Source organism: Piliocolobus tephrosceles, chromosome 6 (genome assembly GCF_002776525.5).
Source record: "Piliocolobus tephrosceles isolate RC106 chromosome 6, ASM277652v3, whole genome shotgun sequence".
NCBI lineage: Eukaryota > Metazoa > Chordata > Mammalia > Primates > Cercopithecidae > Piliocolobus > Piliocolobus tephrosceles.
Window position 1 is genome coordinate 126,613,992 of NC_045439.1, and position 21,778 is coordinate 126,635,769.

The 21,778-nt window shown below is 37.2% G+C and overlaps 1 pseudogene; it reads right to left on the reverse strand.

Annotated features, from left to right (window-relative positions):
• Positions 1-19,527: 19,527 nt before the first annotated feature.
• On the reverse strand, positions 19,528-20,469 carry LOC111522549 (annotated as a pseudogene).
• Positions 20,470-21,778: the final 1,309 nt, after the last annotated feature.

A 21,778-nucleotide genomic window follows, 5' to 3' on the forward strand; every position in this document is an offset into this window, starting at 1 on the left:
TACCAAAGCCTGGCAGAGACACAACAAAAAAAGAGAATTTTAGACCAATCTCCCTGATGAACATCGATGCAAAAATCCTCAATAAAATACTGGCAAACCGGATTCAGCAGCACATCAAAAAGCTTATCCACCATGATCAAGTGGGCTTCATCCCTGGGTTGCCCTCTCTCACCACTCCTATTCAACATAGTGTTGGAAGTTCTGGCTAGGGCAATCAGGCAAGAGAAAGAAATCAAGGGTATTCAGTTAGGAAAAGAAGAAGTCAAATTGTCCCTGTTTGCAGATGACATGATTGTATATTTAGAAAACCCCATTGTCTCAGCCCAAAATCTTCTTAAGCTGATAAGCAACTTCAGCAGAGTGTCAGGATACAAAATTAATGTGCAAAAATCACAAGCATTCTTATACACCAGTAACAGACAAGCAGAGAGCCAAATCAGGAATGAACTTCCATTCACAATTGCTTCAAAGAGAATAAAATACCTAGGAATCCAACTTACAAGGGATGTAAAGGACCTCTTCAAGGAGAACTACAAACCACTGCTCAGTGAAATCAAAGAGGACACAAACAAATGGAAGAACATACCATGCTCATGGATAGGAAGAATCAATGTCGTGAAAATGGCCATACTGCCCAAGGTTATTTATAGATTCAATGCCATCCCCATCAAGCTACCAATGAGTTTCTTCACCAAATTGGAAAAAACTGCTTTAAAGTTCATATGGAACCAAAAAAGAGCCTGCATTGCCAAGACAACCCTAAGTCAAAAGGACAAAGCTGGAGGTGTCATGCTACCTGACTTCAAACTATACTACAAGTCTACAGTAACCAAAACAGCATGGTACTGGTACCAAAACAGAGATATAGACCAATGGAACAGAACAGAGTCCTCAGAAATAATACCACACATCTACAGCCATCTGATATTTGACAAACCTGAGAGAAACAAGAAATGGGGAAAGGATTCCCTATTTAATAAATGGTGCTGGGAAAATTGGCTAGCCATAAGTAGAAAGCTGAAACTGGATCCTTTCCTTACTCCTTGTACGAAGACTAATTCAAGATGGATTAGAGACTTAAATGTTAGACCTAATACCATAAAAACTCTAGAAGAAAATCTAGGTGGTACCATTCAGGACATAGGCATGGGCTACGACTTCATGTCTAAAACACCAAAAGCAATGGCAGCAAAAGCCAAAATTGACAAATGGGATCTCATTAAACTAAAGAGCTTCTGCACAGCAAAAGAAACTACCATCAGAGTGAACAGGCAACCTACAGAATGGGAGAAAATTTTTGCAATCTACTCATCTGACAAAGGGCTAATATCCAGAATCTACAAAGAACTCAAACAAATATACAAGAAAAAAACAAACAACCCCATCAAAAAGTGGGGAAACGATATGAACAGACATTTCTCAAAAGAAGACATTCATGCAGCCAACAGACACATGAAAAAATGCTTGTCATCACTCGCCATCAGAGAAATGCAAATCAAAACCACAATGAGATACCATCTCACACCAGTTAGAATGGCAATCATTAAACAGTCAGGAAACAACAGGTGTTGGAGAGGATGTGGAGAAATAGGAACACTTTTACACTGTTGGTGGGATTGTAAACTAGTTCAACCATTATGAAAAACAGTATGGCAATTCCTCAAGGATCTAGAACTAGATGTACCATATGACCCAGTCATCCCACTACTGGGTATATACCCAAAGGATTATAAATTAGTCTACTACAAAGACACATGCACACGTATGTTTATTGCGGCATTATTCACAATAGCAAAGACTTGGAATCAACCCAAATGTCCATCAGTGACAGACTGGATTAAGAAAATGTGGCACATATACCCCATGGAATACTATGCAGCCATAAAAAAGGATGAGTTTGCGTCCTTTGTAGGGACATGGATGCAGCTGGAAACCATCATTCTTAGCAAACTATCACAAGAAGAGAAAACCAAACACCACATGTTCTCACTCATAGGTGGGAACTGAACAATGAGCTCACTTGGACGCAGGAAGGGGAACATCACACACTGGGGCCTATCATGGGGAGGGGGGAGGGATTGCATTGGGGAGTTATACCTGATATAAATGATGAATTGATGGGTGCTGACGAGTTGATGAGTGCAGCACACCAACATGGCACATGTATACATATGTAATAAACCTGCACGTTATGCACATGTACCCTAGAACTTAAAGTATAATAAAAAAAAAAAAAAGAAAAAAGAAAATGTGGCATATATACACCATGGAATACTATGCAGCCATAAAAAAGGATGAGTTTGCGTCCTTTGTAGGGACATGGATGCAGCTGGAAACCATCATTCTTAGCAAAGTATCACAAGAAGAGAAAACCAAACACCGCATGTTCTCACTCTTAGGTGGGAACTGAACAATGAGTTCACTTGGACTCGGGAAGGGGAACATCACACACTGGGGCCTATCATGGGGAGGGGGGAGTGGGGAGGGATTGCATTGGGGAGTTATACCTGATACAAATGATGAATTGATGGGTGCTGACGAGTTGATGGGTGCAGCACACCAACATGGCACAAGTATACATATGTAACAAACCTGCACGTTATGCACATGTACCCTAGAACTTAAAGTATAATAAAATAAAATAAAATAAAATAAAATAAACTTTCCTTTAAAAAAAATAAATAAATAAATTCAAATTTCCAATCTAAGAGCCTCAACTTGAGATACTTCTTTCTCTCTCTTCTTTTAAACCAGGAGAAATATAAATATGAGCCACAACCTTACAAAAGCTAGAAAATATTTACAATTCCACACCACAATGTATGAAGAAAACCTTCTGGACATCGAAAGTTTAAACCAGTCAAGACTGAACACCAAGATAAAGTACATGCCTCTAAAGATCTTGAGCTAGTCAAGAAGCCCAGAAATCCCTAAAAGAGATATGTATACTGAGGACTGAGGATCAAAACCTGTGATCTTTACTTGGAATAGAAATATTGCAGCATGTGAACCCTCCACGAGTGACAGAGAAAGGAATTTAAAGGGAAACATGCAAATTTGTCACCTTTGTAATAATTAGTACACGTGTGTGGTGTGTGGGGTAATGAAAGAAGGCAAGACAATGGGAAAGAAGCCAGACAGATGGCAATTTTCATTCTAGTATGAAAGGAAAGGATAAGTCACAAGACTCATGATGAAATTAGCAACTATGTATCCACTCTAAGCCAGTAGTTAACCCTACAGCCCAGGAGTCATTCTGACAGATGAGAGGTGTTTTGGAGACAGCATTCCAAAACTCATCTGCCTTCTATGATACCTACTACCCCAGCTCCTCCTCCGCAATATTCTTTCACAAATATCTAGAATATTCAAAGATTAATAATATTATATAATTATTTATAATAATTGTATTACAAAAATAAAACATGATAACCTTTATAAAAATACTAGAAGAAAAAGGGAAAATTACATAAGGAAAAGAACATACAGATAAATTATACCATGAAGCAGCAAAAAATATGATCAAACATTCTAAGTTTTTTAAAAATATGCCTTCTCTAAAATGTATTCTCTCTGAAATGATATTTAGAAGACAGAATTGAAAATAAATAATAGAAAATATAAAGTGATAAAAAATAATCTGGCAAAATTCAGGGTATAATGAATAAAGACAACCATGATAGAAATGAAGATCAATAAAAACAGGAAAAAAAGTGGGAAGTGGAGAGAACAATGCTGCTAAAAACACAGAAAAGAATATAAATGACAGGCTTAAATATCCTGAGCAAAATGAAATAGAAAACCCAAGAAGGCGAAATATAACATTAAAGTCAGGTCCAACAAATGAAAAATTAGTGTGAAAGGTCTCACGATACTTGGTTAAAAAGTTCAAAGATAAAAGAAAACTTTTCTGAAATGAAGAAAACATTGAATCTAATGGTTAAAGGACTTATCTTTACCAAGAAAAAAATGTGTTATAGCATGCCCATATCAAGGCAGATGCAACTGAATTTACCAGACTTCACAAACACAGAATAAACAACCCACAAAAATTAAAACAAACAAGAGTCCCCATGAGGCTTTAATAAAGAAAACTACTAGAGGCCAGGTACAGTGGCTAACACCTATAAACCCAACACTTTGAAAGGACAAGGCAGGAGAGTCACTTGAGCCCAGGAGTTCAAGACCAGCCTGGGCAGCACAGCAAGACCCCCATCTCTATCAGAAAAACTTAAAAAAGAAAACTATTAAAGTATAAACTCCACTAATCCACCAGAAATGAATAGAGATAACATGATACAGGTGAGCATTCTGAAGCCTAATATCAAAATGTTCTGGGGATTGTGGTTAAAGAACAGAATGCAGATGTTACAAACCATAACTGTATAAAGATTAATTATATTCATAACAAAAAGAAGAAGAGAAAGATAGTAGAAATATATTCTGGTCCATTCAACTTTCACAGTGGGAGAGAATCAACAAATTATGTTATGGGTGATTAAATACCATTTTAAAAGATAAAGGTCATTATTAGAAAAATTAAATATAACAAAATCAAATAAAGTTGAATGATGAAGGCAGGAGAGGAAATCGGGTTAAAGGGGTAAAGTGGAAATATATTAAAAGAGTCAATGGAGAGTACCCTTGGAAATAACACAAAAATTAAAGAATTAAATATAACACATACAGCAAATAACTAAAAAAACTATAAATCTTCAAAATTATTAAAAATATGTACATATAAAATATATACAGAGAAATATTAATACAATGAAAATATTAAAACAAAAGCACAAAATTAATTCATTTATTTACCCTATTAGTATTTTTTGAACACCTATGTGCCAGGTATTGTGCTGAATTCTAGTAAGATATAGTTCCTGCATCTTAGAGTTTTTGTGGAGGAGACAGAGATTAATCAAACAATCACACAAATGTAAAATTGCAACCACAAAAATTACTCTGAAATAAAGTGAAAATTACTGTAAGAGAGGGATTTGATGTGAGTCAGACAAGTTTCCCCTAAGAAAGTAACACTGGAGCTGAGATCTAAAGGGTAAACAGAAGTTAACTGTTGAGTGGAGAACAAAGGTTTTCCTGCAGAGGGAATTCTGCTCCCGGTAAGGCCAGAGTGGGACCTTGGAAGGTGTGCCTGAAACCACATTATGAGGAAGTGAGGGTAAGCATTGTGCAGGATAATGCTGAAATAAGTAGTGGAAGTAGAGAATAAGAAATCAAAGACTATTAAGCAGAAGAATGATTTGACCAGACTTCACATTTGTAAATATCACTATGGTGTAAATATCACTACAATGTATAGAATGGATTTTAAGGAATTCAGATTGGATACAGGTGAGTCAATTATAAAGCAACATGCTTGCCAAGGCAGGAAATTTGATTACTTAAACTAGGTATGGGAGTTTTGGCAATGAGATAAGTAGATAAATGTGTCATATATTTGAGATAATAAATCACCAAGACTTGATGGTAGACTTAGTTGGAGATGCACTCACTAATGCACCATCTAATGCTTCAAGTCTAATAATCATTCAACTCCTCCAGAGCCACCAATCCAATGGTTCTATCATATTTATGCTGCCATTCATTTTACTGATATCCTTCTTACCTTACCTCTTTTCCCAGCTTATATTCCATGATCAATACCTTGCTCCCTCATAATGATTGTACTCACTTTTCCAAACAACAATCCTGATAAATCCAACTCTCTGCCTACTACATCTTGATATCACACAGCTGTGGCTAGATAAAACACAACCACACTGGCAATCATCCTATACTTTCTGCATCCTATACATCCTATACTTTCCTATACATCCATTACTCTTCTACTTTTTCTGACCTTTCCTTTCTCCCTCATCCTTACCATGTAATGATCTCATTTTACATGTCAGGGCTAAAAGTTGAATTAAAAAATGTTCTTATTTTCCCACTGCTATATAAACCAACAAATATCTTGAGTCTGCATTCACAAATAACATAACAAATGAGCTCTTCATATTTCTATCTGTGGTGAATTAAGATGACTAGAAATTTTGTGGCACCATCCCGTTGAAAACATGGGTATATGTTCTTTCTCCTTGAATCTGGGGAGGCTCTTTGACTGCTTTGACCAATAGAATACAGTGAAAGTAAAACTTTCTGTTTTGATGTTCAGATGTTAAAATCCTTGAAGCTTCCATTTCTCCATCTTGGAACCAACGCGTGTGGAGTACTGAGTCAGTATTGAAGAATTCTGCTTATTCTGCTTGCATTAGTCCATTTTCATGCTGCTGGTAAAGACATATCTGAGACAGGGTAATTTATGAATAAAAAGACTTTTATGGAATCACAGTTCCACGTCGATGGGGAGACCTCATAATCATGGCAGAAGGTGAAAAGCATGCATTACATGGAGCAGACAAGAGAGAATGAAAGCCAAGTGAAAGGGGAAACCCCTTATAAAACCATCAGCTCTCATGAGACTTATTCACTACCACAAGAACAGTATGGGAGAAACCACCCCATCATTCAATTATCTCCCACCAGGTCCCTCCACAACACATGGGAATTATGGGAGCTACAATTCAAGATGAGATTTGGGTAAGGACACAGCCAAACCATATCATTCTGCCTCTGGCCCCTCCCAAATCTCATGTCCTCACGTTTCAAAACCAATTGTGCCTTCCCAGTAGTCCCCCAGAGTCTTAACTCACTTCAACATTAACTCAAAAGTTGACAGTCCAAAGTCTCACCTGAGATAAAGCAAGTCACTTCCACCTATAAGCCTGCAAAATCAAAAGCAATTTAGTTATTTTCTAGATACGATAGGAGTACAGGCATTGGGTAAATACAGCCATTCCAAATGGTAAAATTTAGCCAAAACAAAGGGACTAAAGGCTCCATGCAAGTCTGAAATCCAGTGGGGCAGTCAAATCTTAAAGCTCCAAAATGATCTCCTTTGACTCTGTATCTCATATCCAGGTCATACTGATGCAAGTGGTGGGTTCCCATGGTCTTGGCCAGCTCCACCCCTGTGGTTTTGCAGGGAAGAGCCTCCTTCCCAGTTGCTTTCATAGGCTGGCATTGTATGCAGCTTTTCCAGGCACACAGTGCAAGCTGTCGGTGGATCTACCATTCCGGGGTCTGGAGGACAGCAGCCCTCTTCTCATAGCTCTACTAGGCAGTACCCCAGTGAGGACTCTGTGTTGGGGACTTCAACCCCACATTTACATTCCACACTGCCTTAGCAGAGGTTCTGCATGAGGACCCCACTCCTGCAGCAAACTTCTACCTGGAGATCCAGGCATTTCCATACATTCTCTGAAATCTAGGTGGAGGTTCCCATACCTCAATTCTAGACTTCCGTGAATCCACAGGCTCAACACCACATGGAAGCTGCCAAGGCTTGAGCCTTGCACCCTCTGAAGCCATGGCCTGAGCTGTACCTTGGCCCCTTTTAGCCATGGCTGGAGCAGCTGGGACACAGGGCACTAAATCCCTGGACTGTACACAGGCAAACAGCAGAGGGGCCCTGGTCCCAGCCTATGAACCATTTTTTCCTCCTAGGCCTCTGGGTGTGTGATGGAAGGGGCTGCCACAAAGATCTCTGACATGCCCTGAAGACTTAGTGATTAATATTTGGCTCATTGTTATTTATGCAAATTTCTGCAGCCAGCTTGAATTTTTCCTCAGAAAATGGATTTTTCTTTTCTACCACACTGTCATGCTGCAAATTTTCTGAACGTTTGTGCTCTGTTTTCCCACTAAAACTGAGAGCTTTTAACACACACAAGTCACCTCTTGAATGCTTTGCTACTTAGAAATTTCTTCTGCCAGATACCCTAACTCGTCTCCCTTAAGTTCAAAGTTCCACAGATCTCTAGGGCAGGTACAAAAAGCTGCCAGTCTCTTTGCTTAAACATAGCAAGAGACACCTTTACTCCAGTTCCCAAGGAGTTCCTCATCTCCATCTGAGACCGTCTCAGCCTGGATTTCATTGTCTATATCATTATCAACATTTTAGTCAAAGCCATTCAACAAGTCTCTAGGAAGTTCCAAACTTTCCCACGCTTTTCTGTTGTTTTCTGAGCCCTCCAAAGTGTTTCAACCCCTGCCTGTTACCCAGTTCCAAAGTCGCTTCCACATTTTTGGGTATCTTTAAAACAGCACCCCACTCTACCAGTACCAATGTACTGTATTAGTTTGTTTCCATCCTGCTGATACATACCTGAGACTGGGTAATTTATGAAGAAAAAGACACTTAACAGACTCACAGTTCCAGGTGGATAGGGAGGCCTCACAATCATGGTAGAAGGCAACAGGCACATCTTACATGATGGCAGACAAGAAAGAATGAGAGCTAAGTGAAAGGGGAAACCCCTTATAAAATCATCAGATCTTGTAAGACTTATTCACTACCATGAGAACAGTATGGGGGAAAATACCCTATGATTCAATTATCTCCCACTGGATCCCTCCCACAAGACACAGAAATTATGGGAGCTACAATTCAAGATGAGATTTCAGTGGGGACACAACCAAACCATATCACTGCTGAATAGATCATGTAGACAGGCTCTCAAACTACACAGAGAGCAATAAAGGCCCACCTTACCACAACATTTCATTCAATCAACTAATAAAACAGGCACATTGGTGAAGCCACCTTCAACTCTCCAGACTACCCAGCTGCCAAGTGAATACCACAGATGGCTACAGTCAACAACACCACATGGAGCAGAATCATGGAGCTAAGCCCTGCTTGTGCTAATACAAGTCCACAGGTTTTTCAGTTCATTGTTTTAAGCTGCTAAGTTTTGAGGTTGTTTGTGGTACCTGGAATAAGATGTCACTCTAACACAATATAAATGTAAACTATGTGGCATTTGGCTTTGGAATCAGACAATGGATAGAAGCCAGAATGATTTCACAAAGACCGTTAGTGAAAGGTGAACAGACTTCAAGGAAAATGATACCAAAGCCTGGAAAAGCATTCTGGAAACTGATAGTAATGAACTGAATGAGCCTTAAGGAGATTGAAAACTTGAAAGAGCTTAAGAAGTCTACTGGAAAGGGCTTTAAGGATAATGAGAACAAATCATCAGTGGAGGTTGAGGAAAAGGCACCAAAGTCATATTCTGATGGGAGAGTTAGAAAACGCTTGCCTAGAATGATATTAAAAATAGGAAAAATACCTAAAAAGTTTGTGGATCTGACTGGTGAGATTTTTGGTGTCAACTAAAGAAAAAAATTAAGCTTTTAAGAAATTAAAGTTAGATTTATTTAGGGGTCTTACTGAGAACAAGAGACTGAGGATTGCAGCCTAGGAGAAGTCTTTCAGAAAGGTTCTGTCAGACTGCTCTGGTACAGGTGTTTAGCCCACAGCTTATATACAAGCTATGAAGATCCAGTAAGTATAGAATCATATAGAATCATACTGCTCAGAAGTGACATTAAAGCAGAATCACATCAATGTTTGGGTGTAGAGTATATCTGGTTACAAATTACAGGGGCATACTCACTAACCCTGTCAGAAATTATCTTTTGTGTAGAAAAGGGTAAGGATTAGGATCATTTATATTTTAAGGAATATAGAGGCTCAGACGAGAGATATGGGGACATATTCTCTATCCTGTTTTGTCTTCAAAGCATTTTTGGAGAGCTGCACTTCATCACAGAGTCAGAGAATTTTTGACATTATGCTGACAATCATAAACAGCAAATATGGCTTCTTACATTTGCTATGCTGTCTCAAAACTTGCCCCTTTTGGTCATAAATCAGTTGACATAAACCAGGTCTGGTGGCATTTAGAAGACCACATTGATTGTCCTATGCTTGACTGGTGTGCCTGAAAGTGATAGGGAAAATGGAACCAAGTTGGAAAACACTCTGCAGGATATCATCCAGGAGAACTTCACCAACCTAGTAAGGCAGGCCAACGTTCAAATTCAGGAAATACAGAGAACACCACAAAGATACTGCTCAAGAAGAGCAATTCCAAGACACATAATTGTCAGATTCGCCAAAGTTGAAATGAAGGAAAAAATGTTAAGGGCAACCAGAGAGAAACGTCTGGTTACACACAAAGGGAAACCCATCAGACTAACAGCAGATCTCTCAGCAGAAACGCTCCAAGCCAGAAGAGAGTGGGGGCCAATATTCAACATTCTTAAAGAAAAGAATTTTAAACCCAGAATTTCATATCCAGCCAAACTAAGTTTCATAAGTGAAGGAGAAATAAAATCCTTTACAGACAAGCAAATGCTTAGAGATCTTGTCACCACCAGTCCTGCCCTACAAGAGATACTGGAGGAAGCACTAAACATGGAAAGGAAAAACTGGTACCAGCCATTGCAAAAACATGCCAAAATGTAAAGTCCATCGATGCTAGGAAGAAACTGCATCAACTAGCGAGCAAAATAACCAGTTAATATCACAATGACAGGATCAAGTTCACACATAACAATATTAACCTTAAATGTAAATGGACTAAATGGTCCAATTAAAAGACACAGACTGGCAAACTGGATAAAGAGTCAAGACCCATCAGTTTCCGTATTCAGGAGACCCATCTCATATGCAGAGACACACATAGGCTCAAAATAAAGGAATGGAGGAAGATCTACCAAGCAAATGGAGAACAAAAAAAAAGCAGGGGCTGCAATCCTAGTCTCTGATAAAACAGACTTTAAACCATTAAAGATCAAAAGAGACAAAGAAGGCCATTACATAATGGTAAAGGGATCAATTCAACAGGAAAAGCTAACTATCCTAAATATATAGACAACCAATACAGGAGCACCCAGATTCATGAAGCAAGTCCTTAGAGACTAGCAAAGAGACTTAGACTCCCATACAATAATAATGGGAGACTTTAACACTCCACTGTCAACATTAGACAGATCAACGAGACAGAAAGTTAACAAGGATATCCAGGAATTGAACTCAACTCTGCACCAAGTGGACCTAATAGACATCTACAGAACTCTCCATCCCAAATCAACAGAATATACATTCTTCTCAGTACCACATTGCACTTATTCCAAAATTGACCACATACTTGGAAGTAAAGCACTCCTCAGCAAATGTACAAGAACAGAAATTATAACAAACTGTCTCTCAGACCACAGTGCAATCAAACTAGAACTCAGGACTAAGACAGTCAATGAAAACCACTCAACTACATGGAAACTGAACAACATGCTCCTGAATGACTACTGGGTACATAACGAAATGAAGGCAGAAATAAAGATGTTCTTTGAAACCAATGAGAACAAAGATACAACATACCAGAATCTCTGGGACACATTTAAAGCAGTGTGTAGGGGGAAATTTATAGCACTAAATGCCCACAAGAGAAAGCAGGAAGGTTCTAAAATTGACACCCTAACATCACAATTAAAAGAACTAGAGAAGCAATAGCAAACACATTCAAAACTAGTAGAAGGCAAGAAATAACTAAGATCAGAGCAGAACTGAAGGAGATAGAGACACAAAAAACCCTCCAAAAAATCAATGAATGCAGGAGCTGGTTTTTTGAAAAGATCAACAAAATTAATCAACCGCTAGCAAGACTAATAAAGAAGAAAAGAGAGAAGAATCAAATAGATGCAATAAAAAATGATAAAGGGGATATCACCACTGACCCCACAGAAATACAAACTACCATCAGAGAATACTATAAACACCTCTACGCAAATAAACTAGAAAACCTAGAAGAAATGGATAATTTCCTGGACACTTACACTCTCCCAAGACTAAACCAGGAAGAAGTTGAATCCCTGAATACACCAATAGCAGGCTCTGAAATTGAGGCAATAATTAATAGCCTACTAACCAAAAAAGTCCAGGACCAGACAGATTCACAGCCGAATTCTATCAGAGGTACAAGGAGGAGTTGGTAGCATTCCTTCTGAAACTATTCCAATCAATAGAAAAAGAGGGAATCCTCCCTAACTCATTTTATAAGGCCAACATCATCCTGATACCAAAGCCTGGCAGAGACACAACAAAAAAAGAGAATTTTAGACCAATCTCCCTGATGAACATCGATGCAAAAATCCTCAATAAAATACTGGCAAACCGGATTCAGCAGCACATCAAAAAGCTTATCCACCATGATCAAGTGGGCTTCATCCCTGGGTTGCAAGGCTGATTCAACATTCGCAAATCAATAAACGTAATCCAGCAGATAAACAGAACCAAAGACAAACACCACCTGATTATCTCAACAGATGCAGAAAAGGCCTTCCACAAAATTCAACAGCCCTTCATGCTAAAAATGCTCAGTAAATTCGGTACTGATGGAACGTATCTCAAAATAATAAGAGCTATTTATGACAAACCCACAGCCAATATCATACTGAATGGGAAAAAACTGGAAGCGTTCCCTTTGAAAACTAGTACAAGACAGGGATGCCCTCTCTCACCACTCCTATTCAACATAGTGTTGGAAGTTCTGGCTAGGGCAATCAGTCAAGAGAAAGAAATCAAGAGAATTCAGTTAGGAAAAGAAGAAGTCAAATTGTTCCTGTTTGCAGATGACATGATTGTATATTTAGAAAACCCCATTGTCTCAGCCCAAAATCTCCTTAAGCTGATAAGCAACTTCAGCAAAGTCTCAGGATACAAAATCAACGTGTAAAAATCACAAGCATTCTTATACACCAATAACAGACAAACAGAGAGCCAAATCATGAATGAACTCCCATTCACAATAGCTTCAAAGAGAATAAAGTACCTAGGAATCCAACTTACAAGGGATGTAAAGGACCTCTTCAAGGAGAACTACAAACCACTGCTCAGTGAAATAAAAGAGCACACAAACAAATGGAAGAACATACCATGCTCATGGATAGGAAGAATCAATATTGTGAAAATGGTCATACTGCCCAAGGTAATTTATAGATTCAATGCCATCCCCATTAAGCTACCAATGAGTTTCTTCACAGAATTGGGAAAAACTGCTTTAAAGTTCATATGGAACCAAAAGAGAGCCTGCATTGCCAAGACAATCCTAAGTCAAAAGAACAAAGTTGGAGGTATCACGCTACCTGACTTCAAACTATACCACAAGGCTACAGTAACCAAAACAGCATGGTACTGGTACCAAAACAGAGATATAGACCAGTGGAACCAAACAGAGCCCTCAGAAATAATACCACACATCTACAGCCATCTGATCTTTGACAAATCTGAGAAAAACAAGAAATGGTGAAAGGATTCCCCATTTAATAAATGGTGCTGGGAAAATTGGCTAGCCATAAGTAGAAAGCTGAAACTGGATCCTTTCCTTACTCCTTATATGAAAATTAATTCAAGATGAATTAGAGACTTAAATGTTAGACCTAATACCATAAAAACCCTAGAAGAAAACCTAGGTAATATCATAGAGGACATAGGCATGAGCAAGGTCTTTGTGTCTAAAACACCAAAAGCAACGGCAACAAAAGCCAAAATTGACAAATGGGATCTAATTAAACTAAAGAGCTTCTGCACAGCAAAAGAAACTACCATCAGAGTGAACAGGCAACCTACAGAATGGGAGAAAATTTTTGCAATCTACTCATCTGACAAAGGGCTAATATCCAGAACCTACAAAGAACTCAAACAAATTTACAAGAAAAAAACAAACAACCCTATCAAAAAGTGGGCAAAGGATATGAACAGACATTTCTCAAAAGACATTCATACAGCCAACAGATACATGAAAAAATGCTCATCATCACTGGCCATCAGAGGAATGCAAATCAAAACCACAATGAGATACCATCTCACACCAGTTAGAATGGCAATCATTAAAAAATCAGGAAACAACAGGTGCTGGAGAGGATGTGGAGAAATAGGAACACTTTTACACTGTTGGTTGGACTGTAAAGTAGTTCCACCATTGTGGAAAACAGTATGGCGATTCCTCAAGGATCTAGAACTAGAAATACCATTTGACCCAGCCATCCCATTACTGGGGATATACCCAAATGATTATAAGTCATGCTGCTATAAAGACACATGCACACGTATGTTTATTGTGGCACTATTCACAATAGCAAAGACTTGGAATCAACCCAAATGTCCATCAGTGACAGACTGGATTAAGAAAATGTGGCACGTATACACCATGGAATACTATGCAGCCACAAAAAAGGATGAGTTCGTATCCTTTGTAGGGACATGGATGCAATTGGAAACCATCATTCTCACCAAACTATCGCAAGAACAGAAAACCAAACACTGCATGTTCTCACTTATAGGTGGGAATTGAACAATGAGATCACTTGGATACAGGAAGGGGAACACCACACACCAGGTCCTATTGTTGGGGGATGGGGGAGGGATAGCAATAGGAGATATACCTAATGTAAATGACAAGTTAATGGGTGCAGAACACCAACATGGCACATATATATATATGTAAGAAACCTGCACGTTGTGCACATGTACCCTAGAACTTAAATAAAAAAATATATATAGAGAGAGAATTAAACTGGAAACACAACATATCAAAACATATGGAAAGCATCAAAAGCAGTTCTAAGAGTGAATTTTGTAGCAATTAAATGCCTACATGAAAAAAGAGGAAAGATGTCAGCTAAACAATCTAACATTACATATCAAGGAACCAGACAAAGAAGAACAAACTAGGTCTAAAGTTAGTACAAAGAAGAAAATAATAAAGATCAGAGCAGAAATAAAATAAAGATAGGAAAAACAGAACAGATCTATAAAAACTAAGAGCTGGTGTTTTAAAAAGATAAACAAAACTGACCACTATGAACGATTATACACCAACAAATTGGATAATCAAAAGAAGTAAATGATATGTACATCCTGTCAAGGTTAAACCACAAAGAAATAGAAAATCTAAACAGAATAAAAACCATTTAGAACATTGAATCAGTAACAAACAAAAAATATCTCCCATCAAAGAAAATCTTAGGGCAAGACAAGAAAGCTCCTCTAGTAAATTCTACCAAACATTTAAGAAAGAATTAATGGGCTAGAATTAATGTGCTGGGCACAGTGGCTCATGCCTATAATCCCAGCAATTCTGGAGGCCGAAGTGGGCGGCTCACTTGAGGTCAGGACTTTGAGACAGCCTGGCCAACATGGTGAAACCCCGTCTCTACTTAAAATACAAAAATCAGCCAGGTGTGGTAGTCCCAGCTACTCGGGAGGCTGAGGCAGCAGAATCGCTTGAACCTGGGAGGAGGAGGTTGCAGTCAGCTGAGATCGTGCCACTGCACTCCAGCCTGGGTGATAGAGCAAGCCTCTGTCTCAATCAATCAATCAATCAATCAATATAATTAACCCCAATCCCTCTCAGACTCCTCCAAAAAATTCAAGAGGATAGAATGCTTCCAAACTCATTTCATAAACCCAACATTACCCCAATACCAAATCCAAACAAGAGCATTACAAGAAAGGAAAATTATAATATCCCTAATGAACAGAGATGTGAAAATCCTCAAAAACAATACCAGCAAACCTAATTCAATACCACATTAGGAAAATTATTCACCATGATCAAGTTGGACCTACCCCTGCAATCCAAGGACGGTCAACATACTCAAATCAAAAAATGTGATATGCCACATTAACAGAATAAAAAACAAAAACCATAGGATCATCTAAATAGATGCAGAAAAAGCATTTGACAATATTCACATACTTTCATGACAAAACTGACAACAATCTAGGTACAGGAAAGTACTTCAACATAAGAAAGGCAATATATGACAAACCAACTGCTACCATCATTCTTAATGGTGAAAAGCTGAAAGTTTTTTCTCTGCGATCAGGAACAAGACTGATCTCATCTCTTCTGTTCAATATAATACTGGAATTTCTAGCCAGAGCAATTATGCAACAAAATGAAATAAAAGGCATTCAAATTGGAAAAGAAGTTATATTATTTGTTTGCGATGGCATGATGTTATACATAGTAAATTCTAAAGACTCCACCAAAAAACTATTAGAACTGATTAACAATCTATTAAGTCTGAAAATATATAACACACAAAATTCAGTAATGTTTCTATATACTACTGAATTGTGTGAAAAAGAAGTCAAGAAAAGAATCCCTTTTACAATTGATACAGAAAACAAAATGCCTAGGAAAAAATTTAATTAAGGAAGTAAAAAATCTGTACACTGAGAACTGTAAAACATTTATAAAGGAAATTGAACAAGACATAAATGACAAAATATCCTGTGTCAATGGATTGGAAGAATTCGCTATTGTTAAGATGTTCATACTACCCAAAGTGATCAACAAATTCAGTGTAATCCCTATCAAAATTCCAATGACTTTTTTTTTTTTTAACAGAAATAGAGAACACAATTCTAAAATTTATGTGGAACCACAAAAGATCCCAAATAACCAAAGCAATCTTGAGCAAAAGAACAAATCTAAAGGCATCATACTAACTTCAAAATATACTACAAAGCTATAGAAATCACAAAAGCACAAAAGTGGCATAAAAAACAGACACATAGACCAATAGACGAGCATAAAGAGACCAGAAATAAATCCATGCGTTTATTGTCAATTGATTTTTGACAAAGATGCCAAGAACACACAATGAATAAAGGATCTTCAATAAATGGTCTTGAGATAACTAGTTGGATATCCACATGTAAAGAATGAAATTAGACCCTCATCTCACACCAGATACAAACATTCACTCAAAATGTATTAAAGACTTAAGCATCAGATCCAAAACTATAAAACTACTAGAAGAAAACAGGGGGGAAAGCTCTATGACAATCAAAAGAGTGAAGAGACAACCCACAAAATGGAAGAAAATATGTGCAAACCATACATCTGATAAGGGATTAACATCCAAAATATATAAGGAACTCATGCAACTCAATAGCAAGGAAACAACCCAGTGAAAAAATAGGCAAAGGACCTGAATAGACATTTCTTGAATGAAGACATACAAATGGCCAACAAGTATATCAAAAAATCTTCAGTATCACTAATCATCAAGGAAATGCAAATTACAACCATAATGAGATTTCACCTTACATCTGTTAGACTGGCTGTTATCAAAAAGACAAAAAATAGCAAGCATTGGGGAGTATGTGAATAAAAGAAATACATAGTTAATAGAAGTATAAATTACTATAGCCATATGGATTTATGAAAAACTTATAAAACTAGCATATGCTTCAGCAATCCCACTTCTGGGCATATATCCAAGGGGAGAAAAATCAGTCTCTCAAAAAGATATCTGCTCCCCTGTATTCATTGCAGCATTATTCATAATAGCCAAGATACAAAATCAACCTTAGTATCTATCAGTGGATCAAGGGATAAAGAAACTGTGACTATATACACAATAAAACACTACTGTTAAGCCTTCAAAATCAAAAGGAAATTTAGTAATTTGTGACAATATGGATGCACCTGGAGGGCATAATATTAAGTAAAAGATGCCAGGCACAGAAAGTAAAATACAGCATGACCTCACTTACATGTGGAATCTAAGAAAGTTGAACTTGTAAAAGTGGAGAGTAGAATTGTGCTTAACATGAGGTGTGGGGAGTTTTGAGGGGAGCTTGGGTAGAAGTTGGTCACAGAATACAAATTTCAGTTAAGAGGAGTAAGTTCAAGACATCTTTTGTACAACATGGTGACTATAGTTAACACTGTATTATATTCTTGTAAATTGCTAGTATAAGTATTGTATTCTCACCACCAAAAAATGTTAAGTATATGAAGTAATGCATGTTAATTAGCTCAATTTACCATTCCACACGTGTATATACATTTTAAAATATGTTATACACAACATATAAAATTTTTATTTTTCAATAAAAAATATAATGCAAAAATAAAGTTTATAGGTAAGTATGAGACAAGAGTAAAAACCACCTATATCCTTACCCCAGAGAAATATCACTATTAACATTTTGGTGTACATACACAAATTAATTAAAAATAAATAAAATTTCAAATCTTGTTTTATTACCTCCCTTTTTACTTATTAATCTATCTTTATTAACTCTGATATTAATTATTATATAATAGCTAAACTGTATGTACATAATTCCATGGTGGGTTCATAATTCATTTAATTTAAAATTATTTTACCATCCACATGAAACTGACATAAATACAGGCAACAGAGAAAGGTATAGAAAAATTGGCCTTACATGAAGAGATATAAGCTAAAATTCCCCAGAGATCCATATTAAACCAATTTCATGAGAAGAAAAATCACACAACAATTAAGAAGTCAGCCTCTGGAGCCTTACTGTCTGGTTTAAACCTAAATCTACCACTTACATTAAACCAATTACTTGACCCATCTGTTTCTCCATCTCTCAAATTGTACAAGGAGGATGATAAAAGTGTCTATCTCAAGGACTACTGTGAGGATTAAATGAGTTAATTATGAGTGCCTAACATATAGTACGTACTCTGTAAATGTTAGCCTTTTTTTAACCAATGACCTAAAGAAGATAGTATACTATTAAATCTTCAGTTCTACAGGTGACATAAATCAATGAAAGTACACACCAGAATGCAATGAAAAGACAAGATCATGGAGATACATCACAAGATACTTTTGTGAGTGTATAGGACAGAAAGCATATAATGTGGAAGGTAACTTTAATGTGTGATGGATAAATTAGAAGATAAAATCGATTTTATTTCTAAGTTGATAGTGTGCAAGCAAATGGTTATAGTCCAGGAAAGAAAACCAGGCTAGCTTTTAAATTGATAAAGCCTTTTCAAATATGTTCTTATTTAATCGTCATCATAAACCTGTGAGTTCTATTTGCCACCTTTGAATTTTGGAAGTGTTAAATGATTTAGGTAAGATTACACAGTAAGTGAGTTGATGCTATTGGGACCAGAATTTATATATTTTAAACACAAATTTTGTGCTGTACTATACTGTCTTTCATTTTATACTCTTGTTATAAGACAAACACTGTGATATTTGAGGAAGTAGGCAAATCTGTATGTTGGACAAAATTTACTTCTGGAGTAAGTAAATTACTCCAGACCACAAATCCTAAAGATGTTCACTACTGTTTGCTTATAACCAAAAGACTGAGATAACAAGGCAGAACAAATAACCAGAAGGCTGAGATTACAAGGCAGAACAAATAAAAATGGAGATATGAGATGTACACAGATAATAAAGCATGATGTTAACAAATACTCCAATTAGAGGGCAGGACAGCTTGAAAACAGTAATACAGTTTTTCTGAGAAACAAACTTATTTACACCATATTTAATCCATGTGAATATTATTAATGACATGATTCTTTGGGGACTAAAACTTAGGAGTGAATATAATGTTTGATTTCTATATATTATGTATAAAGTCTTTCTCTTCAAGGACAAATGTCACTCACTCTTCAGTCGGAACAAAATAGACCCTCCATATGGGCAATGAAGGTCTGTGAGAACTCACAGTGATGCACAGCAGAAAGTCTCTTCTTATGAGGACTGCCTACTGTGGACTTTCAATAGTCACTTGGAAATTCTGTGTTTTAATAAAGCCACTTACGTAGTTTTTCTAAAACCCATAAATTGACCGAACACTCTCCTTATCGCAATCTTCATTTCCCTGTTCCTGAATGTGTAGATGACTGGATTCAGAAAAGGAGTGAAAATTGCATCAAATATGGCTAGAAATTTATCCAGATGTGTTGGAGGAGAGGGCCATACATAGAAAAAAGTCAGTGGACCAAAGAATAAAACCACAACAGTAATATGAGCTCACAGAGTAGAGAGCACCTTGGATGAGCCTCCTGAGGAGTAGGTGAGCCTCCTGAGGAGTGTTTCTGAAGAGTGACCAGAATGAAGATATAAGAGAGGATGAGCAAGAAGAAAGCATTCAAGGAAATGAACCCACTATTAGCAGTAACCATGAACTCCAGTTTATAGGTATTTGTGCAAGCAAATTTGATGAGCTGAGGTATGTCACAGTAAAAGCTATCCAACACATTAGGGTCACAGAAGGGCAAGTTTACTACAAAAGTCAATTGGACCAATGGCCCAAGCAGCCACTAGAATCAAAATGTACATTCTTGGATTCATGATGATCAGTTAGTGAAGGGGCTTACATAAGGCAACATATCTGTCAAAGGCCATGGCTATGAGCAGCACCATTTCAGTGCCCCCAACAGCATGGCTAAAGAAGATCTGAGCTACACAGCCCCCAAAGGAAATGACTTTCTGTTTCCTGAAAATATCACAGATCATCTTGGGTGCCGCAATGGAGCAAAATATCAGATCAATGACGGAGAGGTTGGCCAGCAAAATATACAAGGGGGAGTGCAAGTAAGGGTCAGAGGTTACAGTGACCACTACAATGAGATTTGCCATCACATCAGACACATAGAAAAGACAAGAAAAGCAAAAAAGAAAAATCTGAATCTCCCAAGAATTGGAGAGTCCCAGCAACACAAATTCAGACACCATAGAGTGCTTGCCCCTGTTCATTTGATAAGTTCACTCTCATTTACCTAAAGAGAAAAAAAAATGAGAAAATTCTAATTAGTAGTATTATATTAATAGCCTCTATGAAAAAGTATATAACCATGAAAGTCAAATATTACCTGAGCACCTCATGAATAACAAATGACATTATTTTGGCCACTACTGCTGCAGTTACATGTGACAGTAACTTAGCTGCCACATGAGCTTGCTAATTTAAGGGACGGTAAAATAGTCTGGTAGATTGGTACCCGTGTTTACCTGAGGAAATCACAAAGAAAGAGCATTTGATGTTAAACTGCTATATGAGTAAAATCAATATTCACCACCCTCTCCCTGGAGGAGTAATAAGTAATGATGTATACTAGACAGACGAAGAGGGCTATTCTGTGACATAGACTTTTAAGATCTTGTGACTCAGATTTCTTTGTTCAAGCCAGAAATTTTCTTTCCCTATTTTACACTTCTCAAAATATTATTTATTCTTTAATATCTAGATCAAATAGCACCTCATTTATCAAGCCTTCCTTAGGACCCACCAATATACCCCAATTTAGTTTCTATACCCATTGGTCACATGTCTATTCCCCTATATGATTATACACTGCTCAAGGATATAAATCATCACTCCTTTAATTTTTTATTTCCATAGTTTGCCCATACAATGTCTTGCAAATACTAGGTGATTTTAAAAAGTTTTTGAATAAATAAATGATTAGGCTGAAGTAGTTCTTACCTAATAATTTCTTGTATTATGAGCCAGGAACTAAGTAAGCACTAGGAATACAGCCAAGAACAAAATAGGTAAAAGTCCCTGTCCTCATAGATTTACATTTTGACAGAGTCAGACAATCAAATAAATAAATAAAGATATACAGGGTGTCAGGTAACAATTTCACTGTAGATAACAAGTAAGCAAGGAAGAAGTATAAGGCACTAAGGGGAGTGCTATTATAAAACAGGATTGACAATAACATTCTTGCTGATGAGTTGACTGAGCAGAAATCTAAGAAGATGAATCAACAAGTCATGAGGGTGTCTGGGGAAAGTGTGTTTCAGGCAGAAATAACAGCAAGAGCAAAAGCTCTGAGGTGTAAACTCATTAGGCATGTGCAAAGAACTACAAGGAGGTCCAAAAGACTGAACCTGAGTGTGCAAGGAGGGTGGAGTAGATGAGGTTTGAGAGGTAACAGGTGCACAGATCATGCAGGTCTTTATGAGCCATTGTAAGTACTTTGGTCATTACTCTGAATGAGATAACAAGCAACTAGATTTTGAATAGAGAAACAACAAAATCTAGCTTACATTATCAAAC